Source organism: Micromys minutus (assembly GCF_963924665.1).
Source record: "Micromys minutus genome assembly, chromosome: 3".
Taxonomy (NCBI): domain Eukaryota; kingdom Metazoa; phylum Chordata; class Mammalia; order Rodentia; family Muridae; genus Micromys; species Micromys minutus.
The window spans coordinates 73313522-73328981 of NC_137972.1; the positions used below are offsets into that span (position 1 = coordinate 73313522).

The 15460-nt window shown below is 39.1% G+C and overlaps 1 protein-coding gene across 1 annotated transcript in view; it reads right to left on the reverse strand.

The window, feature by feature from the left end:
• The window catches only part of MCTP2 (multiple C2 and transmembrane domain containing 2), a gene marked incomplete at both ends in the record, with an annotated part of 166161 nt that overhangs the window by 22727 nt on the left and 127974 nt on the right, over window positions 1-15460 (reverse strand). The window lies entirely within an intron of this gene.

Below are 15460 nucleotides of genomic sequence, written 5' to 3' on the forward strand. Positions count from 1 at the left end.
AGAATGTTACTCCTCTAAGTTTTATATAGAAGATCAATATATTTTACTGTGCTAAGTAGCTATAACAATACAATTTAGTCATTATGCAAATTATTATACAAAGTGCTATAATGTATCTTTATTGTATTTCTTGGCTAACCTCTTCCCTACTCTCCTATCTCTGCATCAACTCAGCCTACTATGCTGGCTACATACAGTAAGGGTCTTTGCAATCTTTACAACCAAGTAACAAGAGACTATTACTTGGGTTATAATTATGATGAATCTACTTTGGAGAATAGTTTGAAGAGTATTGGCATTAGGTCTTCTTTGAAGGTCTGATAGAATTCTGCACTAAATCCATCTGGTCCTGGGCTTTTTTGGTTGGGTGACTTTTATTGACTGCTTCTATTTCTTTAGGAATTAAGGGACTGTTTAGATGGTTTATCTGATCCTGATTTAACTTTTGTACCAGGTATGTGTCTAGAAAACTGCCCATTTCAGTCAGATTTTCTAGCTTTTGTAGTGGAATCTGATAATTTCTGAATTTCTTCAGTTTCTGTTGTTATGTCTCCCTTTTCATTTCTGATTTTGTTAATTTTGGAGACTGTATCTGTGCCCTCTGGTGAGTCTGGCTAAGGGTTTATATATCTTGTTGATTTTCTGGAAAAAAAAATCTCTTGGATTTGTTGATTCTTCTTTTTGCAGGTACTAAACCACCAATCAAAGAGTACACATAGGGGAGCCCCTGGATCCAGCTGCATATGTAGTAGAGGATGGCACTATCAGGTATCAATAGGAGGGGAATCCCTTGGTCCCAGAGTAGGGGAATGCCAGGATGTTGAGGTGGGTGTGGGTGGGTGGGTGGAAGGAGAAGCATTCGCATAGAAGCAGTGGGAGAGGAATGGAAGAAGGAGAAACTGCAGGAAAAGGGGATAACATTTGAAATGTAAACACATAAACTACCCAAGCTTTTTACAAAATGAATTATGATGAATCACTCAGTATGGGACCACTCCTAGGGTACCCTCCACACTAAAAAAGGAAGGAACAAAGGAACAAAGGAAGAAAAACCAAACAAAGGAATAAAGAAAGACAAATGGCTAATTTTTTTATGTTCTATTTCTGCTTCATTTAAAAAGAGCCATGAATGAAATGAGGATACCAGTGTTTCCCCATGGTAGTTATGAGTAGAAGCAACAACAGAACCAGTATGTGTAATCAACTCACTCATTTAAGTAGGTCCCAATCCCATCATTGGTATCAAAGGAAGCATGAAGCCTGTTCCTTCTTGCAGTGGCAACACTGCAAGACAGTTTCACTATCCTTAACTTTTAAATTAATTTCCCCTTGTTATTATTCTTTACACAGTTTGTTTTAAAAATTAGACAAGCTGCCAAGGCGACCTCATTCTTACCCAACATTCCACAATTGCCAGTGAATGATCACAATGGTCAAAACCCATCTCTGTCTGCCACATAAACCCTGTGTTTACAAAGGAGCATTTGAAGACTTGGGGAGCTTGACCCAAAGGGCAAAGGAGCTTCCTCTTTGCAGCAGCATTGACTTCAAGTCAAAACAATTTTTTGGAAGAGGATTCAAGTTTCTGTGTGGCTCAATTTCCTAAGAAACTTCCTATATTGTTTGACATTTTTTTTTACCTCTATAAAAGAACCAAAACTTAAGTGTTAATTAGTGTACGAAACTAATGAAAGATTGTGACAGCCTCCTTTCAGTTTTTATATGAATTTGACGTTTTGCTTTGAGTCTTTGGTATCCACAGATGAGACTCAGATTTGCATATTTTTAAGAGTCAGAGCAATTAAAATCCTGTACATTTTGAATTATCAAACTCATTTTGATCTATCAGATAAATTATAAAAAATGATTTCATTTTATTTTATAATACATTGTTAAGAACAAAAATATATAGTACATATGCATTAAAGTAAAAAAGTCATTGTGCTGACTACATGAATATTTAAAACTGACACAGGTGGAATGGTCACACATGTTACAAACACTCAGATGCACACAACTAATACCCTTTGTCTGTGGCTCCCCCTCTTCTTTTCTATCAGCCTGTCAGAGGTCATGCATTTTGCAGACCTTTATTTTATCCTCTCATTTTTTATTTCTCATTTATTTATTTACTTATTCATGTATGTGAGTACACTGTCCCTGTCTTCAGACACACCAGAGGAGGGCATCGGATCCCATTACTGATGGTTGTGAGCTACCATGTGGTTGCTAGGAATTGAACTCAGGACCTCTGGAAGAGCAGTCAGTGCTCTTAACTGCTGAGCCATCTCTCCACACTCATCCTCTCTTTTCCAATATCCATAAAGTTGTTCGTAACCATCTGAAGAGTTGAACTTAATGGACATTAATCTGGCATCTTAATCAACACTTCTGTAGACAAAATTAAGAGCGATTTTTCTCAACAAGTACTTAGGCACCCTGAAAACTCACGATAAATGTGACAGATGGAAGAAGTCATTAATTCCATGCTGTGATATCAATTTTATACACACAGGATATATTTAATATCCATTGCTATGAACTTTCTCTACATTTTTAAAGATAGTGCTTCCAATAAGGTATTTCTATACTTGATTATCTTATCAGAATTACTATGGGTTAGCTATTTTATATTTCTAGATATGCTATATTTTATGTTCAAATAGATGTATCCTAATTTGAAATAAGTGATAGTTTCCATATACTTGTCAATTTTTTACTCTTCCACATTGCGATATAACAACAGAATTTCCATAAGTTACCAGTCTTCCTTACTAACACAATTATGACATATATAGGCTTTTCCTCAGAATGGCTACCTATCCTAGCCCTGGGTATTTTGCTATAGCAACACCAAGCAATCTAAACTATAGCCAGAATCCCAACAACTATCATTAGGATAATAGTAACAGAGCATTGTTTTTTTATTAAATACATATATAGATATATGTATATTATATAGGTATCCTAAAATTAAATTATAAGTTTGTGTTTATTTAAACTATATATTAAACTATTTATGTGTCATTCTTATTTAAATACTGAAGTACATTATGCAAGTTTTTAAGGTACATATTATTAAATATAGCCAGAGAAATAAAACCTTATCTTGTATCCAGGCTAGTTTTCTGTCATCTTATCTGTGGCATGAATTAAATTTGAATGTACTTAACATTTACATATTTTGTACTTCTGAAGTTATCTTTAAGCCACTAATCTGCAGAGGACAAGTCCCATAGACACCAATACTAATTCTTCTGTTTCCAAGATGTTTCCAAGATGAGTATAGACTCCGTAAAGAAATGGTCTGTGTTCACAAACATGTAGCACTGGATTTAAATCTGGGGCTGGATGCTAAGAAGGTCTCACTCCATAGAGAAAGTACCTAGTGCACTATGTACTTTTGTTTTTTAACTTTCCATTTACTCTCTTGGTGTCTCTGGGTTTCTCTTCTAATTTCCATACAAAATATCATCTTGAAAAATTGGCTCTTGCTAAGCATTCTTCCCTCCCATTTTTTTCTGGGATTTTCTTCTTCTTCTTTTTTTAGATTTATATATTTGTTTCATGTATGAGTACACTGTATCTATCTTCAGACACACCAGAAGAGGACATTGGATCCCATTACAGATGGTTGTGAGCCAACGTGTGGTTTTTGGGAATTGAATTCAGGACCTTAGGAAGAGCAGTCTAGTGTTCTTAACTTCTGAGCCATCTCTCCAGCCCTCCAGGATTTTCTTATGCAGCTTTCATAGGAATGTGTATTATTTGATGCTTTTTGGCAATGTTTTAAGGGAAAGTCTCTTCCCATTTTCACCTAAGAATCTGATATGTATTCAACGATTTTTAGATCAATAGATAAAAATTCGGAGAAAACACAAAATACAACTCCTAAGATGTACCCCCTCTCTCTATGTGTATGTATATGTATACATATATGCACATATATATGTATACACACATATATGTATATGTACGTGTACGTGTACGTGTACGTGTACGTGTATATGTATATATATATATATATGCACATTCTAGAAACACTTATCTTTATAGTAGCCAACTTTTTGCTCCTACATGGTAAAAATGTTTCAAATAAGACATATTAATTTTATAATTTTAAAAATAAAAAGCATCCATATATATATATATATGTACATGTATATATATAAAACAATGCTCATAAAACTTTTAGAATTATTTGTATTTTTATAAAAACAAAGGTATATTCCTGAATAACATGAATGAGCTTTGGATTAACATTAACTCACTTTGATTGCTATGACAGAGTAAACTAGGCAAGTGATTTATAAAATAAAGAGGTTTATTTGGCTTTCAATTCCCATGGCTGAAAGATTTGAATAGCATGGTACTGGCATCTTAGTTAGGAGAAAATAAAATCAACCTTTGCAAAATGGCCCAAGATTTCAGGGTGCCTTCATTTTATAATAATTACTTTCAGGAATAAACATTCTATCCTATAAGACTAACACTAACTCTGAAGGATCCTAGGAGCTTTCCCCAGACTTAATCCTGCTGCCTCAGGTCAAGGCTAGGCCAAGTTCCATTCTCCACCCACAGTTCTTGGGAGGAGCAGGGACATTCTTGAGAAACTGCACAATGTGCTGACTGATAGTCTGACCCTGACCCTCTGATCTCATGGCCCTGTGACATGCTTACTAGCCAACAGATTCAAAGGCTAATACGATTAGCCAATCATAACTTTGATGATGTAACCTGTACCCCTAAAGAGTATTAAAACTGCTTGTAAGAGTCTTTTGGGGTTGTCTCTCCTCTGGATGTAGGCCACCCCAGTACACTGGATGAATAAACCTCTTGCTTTCGAATTGATCCATGATGTTTCGTATCATTCAAGGGAGCCTCAGATAAGACTTAATTTGGGTCTTATAATCCCTTCCTTGGATGTGCTGCCATAATGACATCTCATTAGCTTTGCTTCTGCACAAACACATGAGGACCAGGACTGGCACACTCAGGAATCAGAGACTCTCCTTAGCAGCAAGCATGATAACATTTAACATCTGAATCTTCGTTGCAGTTCTGAAAACTAAAACTCACACAGTTGTGACCTGGGTTGTGGTGGGAAGCAAAGATGAGAAGTCTTAGCTGGTTTTCTACCGGTGTGATAAAACATCACTACCAAAAGCAACTTCAGGAAGAAATGGTATATAGCTTACAGTTCATCATATTAGAAATCCAGAGCAGAAACTTAAGGCAGCCACTAAAGCAGACACCATGGAGGAATGCTGCTCACTGGCTTGGTCAGCCTATTTTCTTAGACATTCTATAACTAAAAACTCAGGGCTGGCACCAACTATAATGGGCTGGACCCTCCTATATCAACGATTCCTTTAAAAAAAAAAAATAGCCCATAATCTTCCATGCAGGCCAGTCTTACTGTGGTATTTTCTTGATTAAGATCCCTTTTTCTCAGATATTTCTAGGTATGTATAACATTGATTTTTAAAAAATCAGGAAAGAAGCTTTATGACATATGTAAACTACCTGGTACCATCATTTACCTGAACCCCTTCCCTTCAAGCTGGCAAAAGGACAAAGGATTCACAGCCTTTTGTCTAACTTAAAGAATACAGGGATGCATTTGGGTTTCTTAGAAAAGGGTTCTTCTGGGACAAGTCTGTTCATGTTGCCCTGATGCTCTGAGAGATCGTCTAGCAGCTGGATGTGCACCCCACTGGCTTTATTTACACATCTCAGATTGAACCAGGGAATGTGGTGATAACAGCTTAGCAGATACAACATTGCATCTGCTGCTGACACCACACTGCCTGGGAAGAGAAAGAGTGATTCATTCAGAAAGGCAGGCAGAGGCTGCACGCCCCTGGTCCTCCCATCCCAGAGGCTCCTGGCTCATACAGAGAACTGTGGGTAGAAAAATAGTGATGACCATTGGTGTGACTGCACAAATGAACAAGGTGATTGCAACTGACCGCATAGCCACAGCAGGGTCTTCCTTGTGATTATGAACCTGCAAAAGGATAGAGGCTTAAGTGGACTCCTCATGACCAAAGGTCTACTTGATGTGCAAGGACCTGTTATCCATAGCACAGAAGAAAACCAAGATTTCAAATCCAGAATCTAATCTCACAAGGGTCCTTCCGGTTATATGCATGCATGTCGTATGTATGCTTGTGTGAACATTCGTGCATGGGTACATGTGGGCTATATGAAAGTGGATGCCAGATATTGATGTCATTGTCCCCAACCTTTATGTATTAGGCAGAGGTTCTTAACTGAGTCCGGGGCTTGTTGCTTTGCTAAATTGGGTTTCTACTTCCCATGGGCGGGTATCTGACTTGGCCTGCTCTGCCTTCCTGCTGTTTATGTGTGTGCTGAGATATGAACTCAGATCCTCATGCTTGAGGAACCAATTATTTTAGCCACTTTTAGTCCATTGCTCCAGCTCACCAGTTCCTGCTTTGATTTGTTTCATGCACTATAATAATGAGTGTCAGTAAGGGGAAAAAAATAACATGTTCCAATTCTTGGCTGGTAGAAGCTGAAGAGGAGGGTGACTCCATATGAAGAACAGCAGTCTCAGTGAATCCTGACCCCTGAGATGTTGCAGACACTGAGGCACCAGCCAGGAAGCACACACTAAGTGGTCAGAGCCCTCCCCACTCCACACACACACATATACATCAGAGGACTGCCTGGTCTGATCTCAGTGGGAGAAGAATCACCTAACCCTTGGGAGACTTGATGCCCTAGGGAGTGAAGAGGCCTGGCAGGAGGTGGGGTAGTGGTGGCAACCTCTTGGAGGTGGCATGGAGGGAGGAATGGAACCATGAACTGTGTGTGGGAGGGGGCAACAGGTAGACTGTGAAAAAAAAGTAATTTTTAAAAAAAGTGTTTATCATGTATAGATGAATGCAAAAATCACTGTTTTTTTAAATTTTACATTTGTTTTAGGGCATTAGAAGGTGGAGTCTTTGGCTGAGTTTTATAGAAAGCTGAATTAAGGATCAATAATAGGCCTGTGGCATAACATAGCTGTTAATTCTATTAAAGTGAAAAAAAAAAAAAACAGAATACATCAGGTTGGTTTGCCTTCCTTACGGCCTTGTTGGCTACCTCGTGTCTCCAGTGAATGCAGCTCTGTAGGTGCAGTGGAGGAGGTTTGAGCCTCTGGGACAGAATTAACACTGTCAAATGAATATACAACTGAGAATTAATTACATAATCAGTATATTACTTAAATCTTTCCTTCTTGTTCTGGTTTAGAAAAACACTCATTTCTCTATTAATTATCTAAGCAAAATCAGGGAGATATTTCTAAAAATTAACCCTGGCCGGAAAGAAACAAAAAAAAAATTTTTTTTGACATGCTTAAAAACTGAGTGGTGTTTGTCAAAGAATGCTCACAAGTTCCCAAAGGATGAAGAGAAAATTTTTATCTAAAGATTCTCCTAGTAATGTCCTAGTCATGTCAGCTGCCCAGATGAGAGATGCAACAGTGGGGTTTTTGCCAAGGGAAATGCATTATCTGTTTTGATGCACTGAGTATGAGAGAACTATAATTTGAAAACTTGAATAATCAACATTAGAAATTGATTGAGTGGCATTTAGCATGAAAAAAAAAAAAAAAAAGAGAGGCCCTTAATCTCTGTGGGAACAAAGAGCTTGTAACCAGTATTTCTGCTACATGATATTAAAAGTTGTTCCCTAGGAACCTTAGTTTCTTCATGATCTAGGAGTGCACAGGTAGAGTCAATATTATGGGCATGCTACTAAATTGAGGTGGGGCACTGGAAGCCCATGGGCAACCTTGCCCAAAGCACACAGCTATAACAACCCAAAGGAACCCTGTCTCAAACACAGTAGAAGGCAAGAACCAACAACCAAGGTTGTTAACTGATGTTCATAAGTGTATTGTGGCACATACACATCTAGAGGTCTACTCATAGACATGCATGCACAAAGATGATGTCAGATTTATTTATTTCATATGTATGTCTGTGTAGAACAGAAAAAGAAGGCATCAGAATTCTTGACACTGCAGTTCCATGACAGCCATTGCAAGCTGTCATGTGGATGCCAGAAACTGATCCCAGCAAGTCCTCTGAAAGACTGACTGATGCTCTTAACCACTGAGCCATCTCTACAGCCACAAAGATTATGTTTTAATAAATGGGAAAATGGAATCCATGTGCTTTCTAGAGAGAACCTCTATCTTAAGCAGATCTTTCACTTTGAGAAATGAATACACAACTGTTTGGAATCAATACCCGACCTAAGCACCACTACCCTGCTGTAACCATCTGATCCTGATAAAGAGCTCTGCCCTTCTGTTTATCAACATGTGCCTCTGCCTTGTAACCCAAGTCTTGCCTGGTGTGTGTCAAATGAAAGGATGGAAAAGGGAAGATCACAATCCCTGACATCCTGAGGAAGGCACATGGAAAGGAAGCAGCCATCCTTAATCTTTGGGACTCAAATGCTGGGTGAACTGACTCCCTGGACCAGCTGACAAACAGATGCTGCCATAAGCTAGAGAGGACCAGTGGCTCTTGTACCTGGAGTCGCTGATGGCTGGTGCACAAAGAGTGATGTGTTTGGGCTTTGCTGTGTGCATCCTTTGCCATCCTCGTAGGTAGGAAAAAGAAGATACTAAGGGGTAAGAGAGTCATCTGATTAAGAGAAATAAAAGGTAGGACTGAGGCTATGATTCAGTAAAGAACCTGTCACCTTACCAGGCAGATGTTGGTTTGGGTCCCAGAATAAACATAAAAAGCCAGGAATGTTGCGAACTCATCTGCGAAGGAGTTAGTGGGAGTGAGAAAGGCAAGATTGGCTGTCCCACTTGGCTGAATTGATAAACTCCAAGTTCAGTAAGAAACTTTCTTACAAAATAGTAAATGGGGAGTAGGTAGAAAAGTCTGACCTCTGTTCCCATGCATGACATACCCACAAGAAATGTAAATAACACACATACATCCGATGTATATATTTCATGTATATGTATATATTTCAAAAGCTAAAGTTCAGCTCCTACACTATAAACATCAGCTCCTATAACCAGTCCTTATCCCCTCAACATTTCTCTCCAACAGCCTCAACCACTTCCCAACTCTTTGGGAAGATGACTTGTCCAGTCCTGTAGTTTTTGTGGGAGCACCTCTGTGACCACAACTTTTATATTCACAGGGAACCCACTACAGAGGAAAAAAAGTGCTGCTGTTGCTTCAGCATGGAATGGATGAATGGACAAACGAATGAAGACTGTCACGCCTGTTTCCAAACAATGTAATAGAGTTGACCAGTAAGATTTGGTTTGGAGGACCTGGATTTGATTCCCACTGTGAATCTGGCAGAGAAATCTCCAAAGGGTTCAATTCCCTTCAATGAAATTTGCTAACTAATGCATGAAGGACAGAAGAGCCAGGAGCGTATTTTGACTTCTGAATGAATTGAAGGATACAAAAGGCTGCAGTGCTTGAACATTATAAAGTCACTAATGTTGCCATGAGTCTTACCATCTTCTTTTAAATCAATACTTTCACAGTCATTTCTTCATGCATTACTTTTCTGGTAGGAAAACTGTGATAACTCTAAGTCCTACCATTTTTGTTTTAATAAACTATCAACTTACAAATCTAAATTGTATCTGGCAAACTTCCTGGATAATTGGGAATCAGGGTGGGGTGGGCCACACTGAAGCAGTTACATTGGGAAACACAAGAGTCATCTTTACTACAATTAAGGAAAAAAAAAAAAAAAAAAAAAACCAGGCCCTGATGGTTAGTTTCACATTTAAGTCAACATAGGTAGCTTCAAAACTATTAAGAAAATTTAGTGAAACCACAACTAATAAACACAGAAATGCCTTTTAGGGTGTAGAGGAAGGAACGCCAGGAGTAGGAGAGAAGTAGGAGGGGGAGGAAAGAGTGCTATAATGCATAGTTCACTGGTGAGACATTGGCAAAGAACAAAATTTACTGAGAAGGAAAATGGTCAGTGGGTAACAAGGATAGTGTCCAGCTTATTCTCCCTTAGCTTCATGGGATACTTTTAGACACGGGGAAGTAATCAGTCTGATGTAGCACTGACTAGTGAAGAAACAGAGCACTGGACTCGGTGCTTTCAGACAGTAATGTGAATAACTAACAGCACAGGAGACACATGGAATTCACAGCCTGCTGTGTCTTCCTTCAAGTTGTTTGAAAGCACATTCAGAGAACAACCCATACAGTGCATGTTTTAAAACATCTTCAAGTACCAGGGGCTCTTTCCTCGGTGTCATAACAAGCAGGGTACCTGAATAATGTCATAGGAGCAAGTTACGATCATCTTTGGATTTCTTCTGAAGAAAATGAAGTCTCAACCCTTTGAAGAATGGAGACTGGGATTTCAAAAGGGAAATGTACATGAGATAATATGTCAAAGTCTGGGGACTCAGGAATTCACCTTCTTGTGATTCAAAGCATATACCCACTGGTCATTAAGAACTGGCTGCAACCCATTTTCCCACTAAAATCTTAAAGTAGTACAGTGTGGTACAAACCTAGCAGTAAAATGACAACATCAATATAAAACACATTCAATCAAATTAACAAGTTTAAATCAGAATGACTATTTACCGCAATACCCTGGAAGTTTTGATTCTCTGAACTATATATACTGCCGAGAGGTTTGTGCTTGCTCAGAAATTGTGTGCACATACATGCACACTTGGTTGCATACCTAAACCACTCAAAGCAGCTCACTGGAATTTTTCTTTTCTTAACAATACCATACTTTTTCATTATGAACTGGCACTGTCTACTATGATTAACAAAAATCACTGACTGATCTACATAGTGAATGTACCTGTCTGTCCATCTGTCTCTGTTTCTGTCTGTCTGGGTATCTGTGTTGGCATGTTTCTGTCTGTCTGTGTATGTGCATGGGTCTGTCTGTATGTGTGCTTTTGTCTGTGTCTATGTGTGTCTCTATGTATGTATGCATGTATGTATATTTGTATGTATCCATCTCTGTGTGTATGTATGGGTGCATACTGCTGTTGTTATTTTTATTTTCTTAAGAAGACACAAAAGAAAATGAGCCAAACTCCTCTTCTGATACACTGTCAGACAGACAATCCATGGTCAATAATATTCTTTAGTTTAAGGGAACAGACAATTTTCCTCTCTAGGAATTAACCCTGGTAGCCCTGGGCCTCACTCACATCAAAAAGATGTTGTAGGTTAATTTTAAAAGAAACTCCCAGATGCATGACATGCGTGCAGATCAGGAAGAAAAACAAGTTTAAATGCCGACAATAACGGCATGCAAAGTTTTTAAAGGAGTTATTTTCTAATGTATATGTATGTGTCTGAGTGTATATATGTTCATCACCTGCATACAAGTGCACACAGACCATAAGAGGGTAACAGATTCCCCCTGGAATCAGATTTATATATGTTTGCCACCTGATGTGGGTATAGGAAACAAAGTCCACATCCCCCACAAGAGCAGTAAGTGCTCTCAACCATTGGAGCATCTCTTAAGTGTCAGAATGCTGAGTTTTCTAATCAGTAACTGTACATGTCATACTCATTCATCTTTTCTTATTACATAATGTTCCTCAATGAATTCTTAGACATTTCTTGTATAAAGAAAGATATCCATTATCTGGTTTTTATTCATAACTGATATAAATGGATGGATTTCTTTTCTCATTAACAATGACAGGTATCCATGCCATCTTCAATGACCCCGAAAGAAGAAGCCATTCAAGACTCCTGACATCCAGTTATACAAAAACTGACCTATACTGCAAATATCAGAGCAGGCTTCATTTTTTCGGATAGTAAGAAGAGAATTTTTTTAAAATTTTATTACATTCCATTATGCTTCCCTCTTTCTGATGCTAATAGCAAATGCTGGGATATTCTATGTAAGAAACCATTGGGTTGGAACAAGAACGAAACTCTCTGGAAAAGTATTTATACTTTCGACAATGAAAACAAGATATTATTGTCTAATATGACCTTTCATAAATTTGGGTTACACCATTTTACACAATTGTTTCTTGGTTCATGCTTCAATTACTGACCTTTACTGTGTAGAAAATTAATGCAATTTTCATTGTAGTCCATCCGTACAAATAAGGTACACATCCAGGATTCCACATAGGAAATTTAATAAAAATAGAAAATTCTAACTGATTGTTGTTGGCTGAACTCAGTCATTATCTGTTTGTACCGAGGTCTCAAGAAAACTACAGTTGCAACTAGCAATTTCTTACATGGACCATCCTGTATAAGAAAGAAGAATTTTGTCTTTCTTCAAAGTTTAGTCCGTATACTTTGTTTGTTAAAAGCCAAAAATATAGTTAACTGCAAGATGTATGTGTATCACAAAAGAAGAGAAGGCAGAACTGTGACACCCAATCTGGTTTCTAACATAGATAACGACTGTGTGCTGTTAAAAATGGGAAGGAGCCAGAGGTGGCAGTGGTGTCATTTCACAACCATCTCTATCCCAGACAATAAAAGTATGAGAGATCCCAGACCATGCATATCCTGGTCTATGAGTCAGAGACAGACAGAAGATGGGAGTACATTCTTCCCCTGAGAAGTTGGGCCAAACACCCTTTCATCCTCAGTCAACTGTGCTGGCGTTTGCTGGGCAGGGGAACTGGAGATGAAGGTGTGTCATGCTCAGGATAGATGGGTGGCATGGAGTAGCTTCCGTCTCTTCTGCTTTTGTAGGAAATAGCTCTATATTTACCGTTTGTAAATGGCTTTTCTTGGATCGGGTGTTTTACAGATCCCAGAAGCATGTTCTGTCATGTCTAACACACAACAGAAACCACAGGACTCTGTGAAGAGGATCATTCAACAATCCCCTGTGGTAGGGAGTCACCCTGTCATTGCCTGGCCCAGTCTCAGACATGTACATTATGGTTCTGGGGTCTTGTCCACAGAGAGAAAAATGATGCATTGAAACACACATGGGGTGTGCTCTCAAGACTTCTTAGTGCTGAACTTGAAGTTTAACAAACCTAGTCTTAGTTTCACAAATTCCCACGAGAAGAGTTATGGCTAGTTTTATGACAACTTGAAACAAGCAAGACTCATTTAGGAGAAAGGGAACTTCAGTTAAGAAAATGTTCTGAACACACTAGCTTGTGAATAAGACTATGGGACATTTTTTTTTTGATTGATAATGGAGGTGGGAGGGCCCATTTCATCAAGTCTGATTCTATCCCTGGGCTAGTATTCCTGGGTGCTATACCAAAGCAGGCTGAGCAAGCTATAAGGACCAAACCAGGAAGCAGCATCCCTCCATGGCCTCTTCATCAGCCCCCACCTCCATGTTCTTGCCACACTTGAGTTCACACTGTGATGTTTCTGAGTGATGTGCCCTTCTGTGAAAGTGTAAGCTGAAATAAACCAAACCCTTTCCTCCTCAGGTTGCTTTTCCTCGTGATGCTTTACGGTAGCCATAGAAACCCTAAGACAAGAAGCAAGAGTGACATGATATAGGCAGAAACTAAATGTATGCCAGGCTCCCTAGCAACAGAAAGGTGTGTTTATCAGAAAGAACAAAGATAGCTTTCTTTTTCTCATTTTTGGATTTTTCTTTAGAAAGCTATTTTAAAACATAAAACCAAGGAAACAAAATACAATGGTCATGACCAAACTATGAAAACAATATACTGAAATGCCTTCATGGAAAAGACTCAGAACTGAATGTACCCTAAAGTCGGGGAGGGCAGCCCCATTGCCAATCCTCTCCACACAGGACAGGTTGATAATACTTTTGTCTGGAGCTCCACACTAAGTCCAGGACCATTTCTGTGGATGCCCCTTTTAGATGCTTTCAGCACTCCTCCTTGCCCAGAACTAGTTGGAATGCAGCACAGATGGTTTCATCTCCAGAACAACTCTTGAGGAGATCATGCACTGGGATAGACTCTAGATTGGACTTGGCAGCCTGATAGCCTGCCAGAGAACACATGGGAGTGTTATCTTCATCAGTGTAGCTATGGCTACTTGCAAAGGAGATGCTACGGAGTCACCGGACCCTCACTTGGGATTCGAGCCATCCCTTCCTAGTCAGCTGTGTGTGATTCTCCTGTGGTTTCTCACAGCCTCTATATGCTCTGGAGATACTAGAGGACATAGACTGTGGAAGGTTAGCCATGTGATGGGTGTAGGGTATTCACCTATGCAGCTTTGGGGAAGTTGTCATTATGTGGGAAACGTTTTCAGTAGTGCATCTGATTTGGGATAACCCATGTTCCTATGAGTAACTCCTCACCCATGTTCTACAATAATCGCCACAAACCATTTAGGTTCCAGGTTTGATCACTGAGAGTTTGCTTTATCTATCTTCCCCCAACATCCCCACTTGGAGCCCTATCATGGGTGTGAAGCCTTTTTTTTTTTTTTTTTTTTTTTTTTTTACATCTGTCCAGTGAGTGTTCACAAAATACTTTTTCATCCAGTGCTTTGTGTTTTCTGTATGATTGCTTGATGAAGTGTCTCACTCTTTACCTCAGCCTGTTCTCAAACTCACAGCAATCCTTCTGCCTCAGCCTCACAAAGCCTGGGATTGCAACTTATGAACCACCATGAATTGGCTCATTCCCTCCTATTGGAAGATTTGTAAAATGGGACATGATAAAGATATTCTATCACTACTGTCCCTGGGGGTGGGGTAGATGTGGTCCTATTTTATGGGTGGCACATTTAACAGATTTAGATAAAACAAAATCTGCCTCACTTTTAAGCTCTGTTAAAAAAAAACTTTAAATTTTGCATAGTGTGATATTGTGATATAATAAGAAATACATATTTTGCCTTGGGTCCTGGCTGTTGGCCAGAATTTTTAAAGCTCTTGAGCTTTGCTAAGTGATAAGAGTGGCAAGAATGTGTTTTGTCTTTAGTTCCTAAAACAGGTCCAGATCTAGAGAGGTGGAAGAGGAACCGTTTGCTATGCAGAACAAGGCCCTTTCCTTCACACCAAGTTTAAGTGAGGGTGAGGTCTTCTAAAAAAAAAAAAAACCTTGATTGGGGGAGCATCACACCACAGGAACCAGGCATGTGATGGTAGGACTGAAATCTGCGGTACCCCCTCTCAAGCTCCCAACTCTCCAACCATAGAGAGAATCCTCTGTCACCAGCAGTGACTGACTTACCTAATCAATCTTGGATTGATAGAGAAACATCCATATGCACATTACTAGAAGTACCAAGCGCTGTTAGAAAGCTTCTGTCCATACAGATGTAAGGATTTCCTGAGCTTGGACATGAGGTGGAAACTCCACGCCCTGTCCCATACTTGTCCTTCTGTGTCTCTTCTATTGATTTTTCCCAAGTTGAGTCATTTATCATAAGCCAAGACGGGGAGCAAGTATTCTTTTTAGTTTTGTGAGAGATTCTAGAAATTTGGTAAACCCCAGAGATAGGTTATGGGAACCCCAACT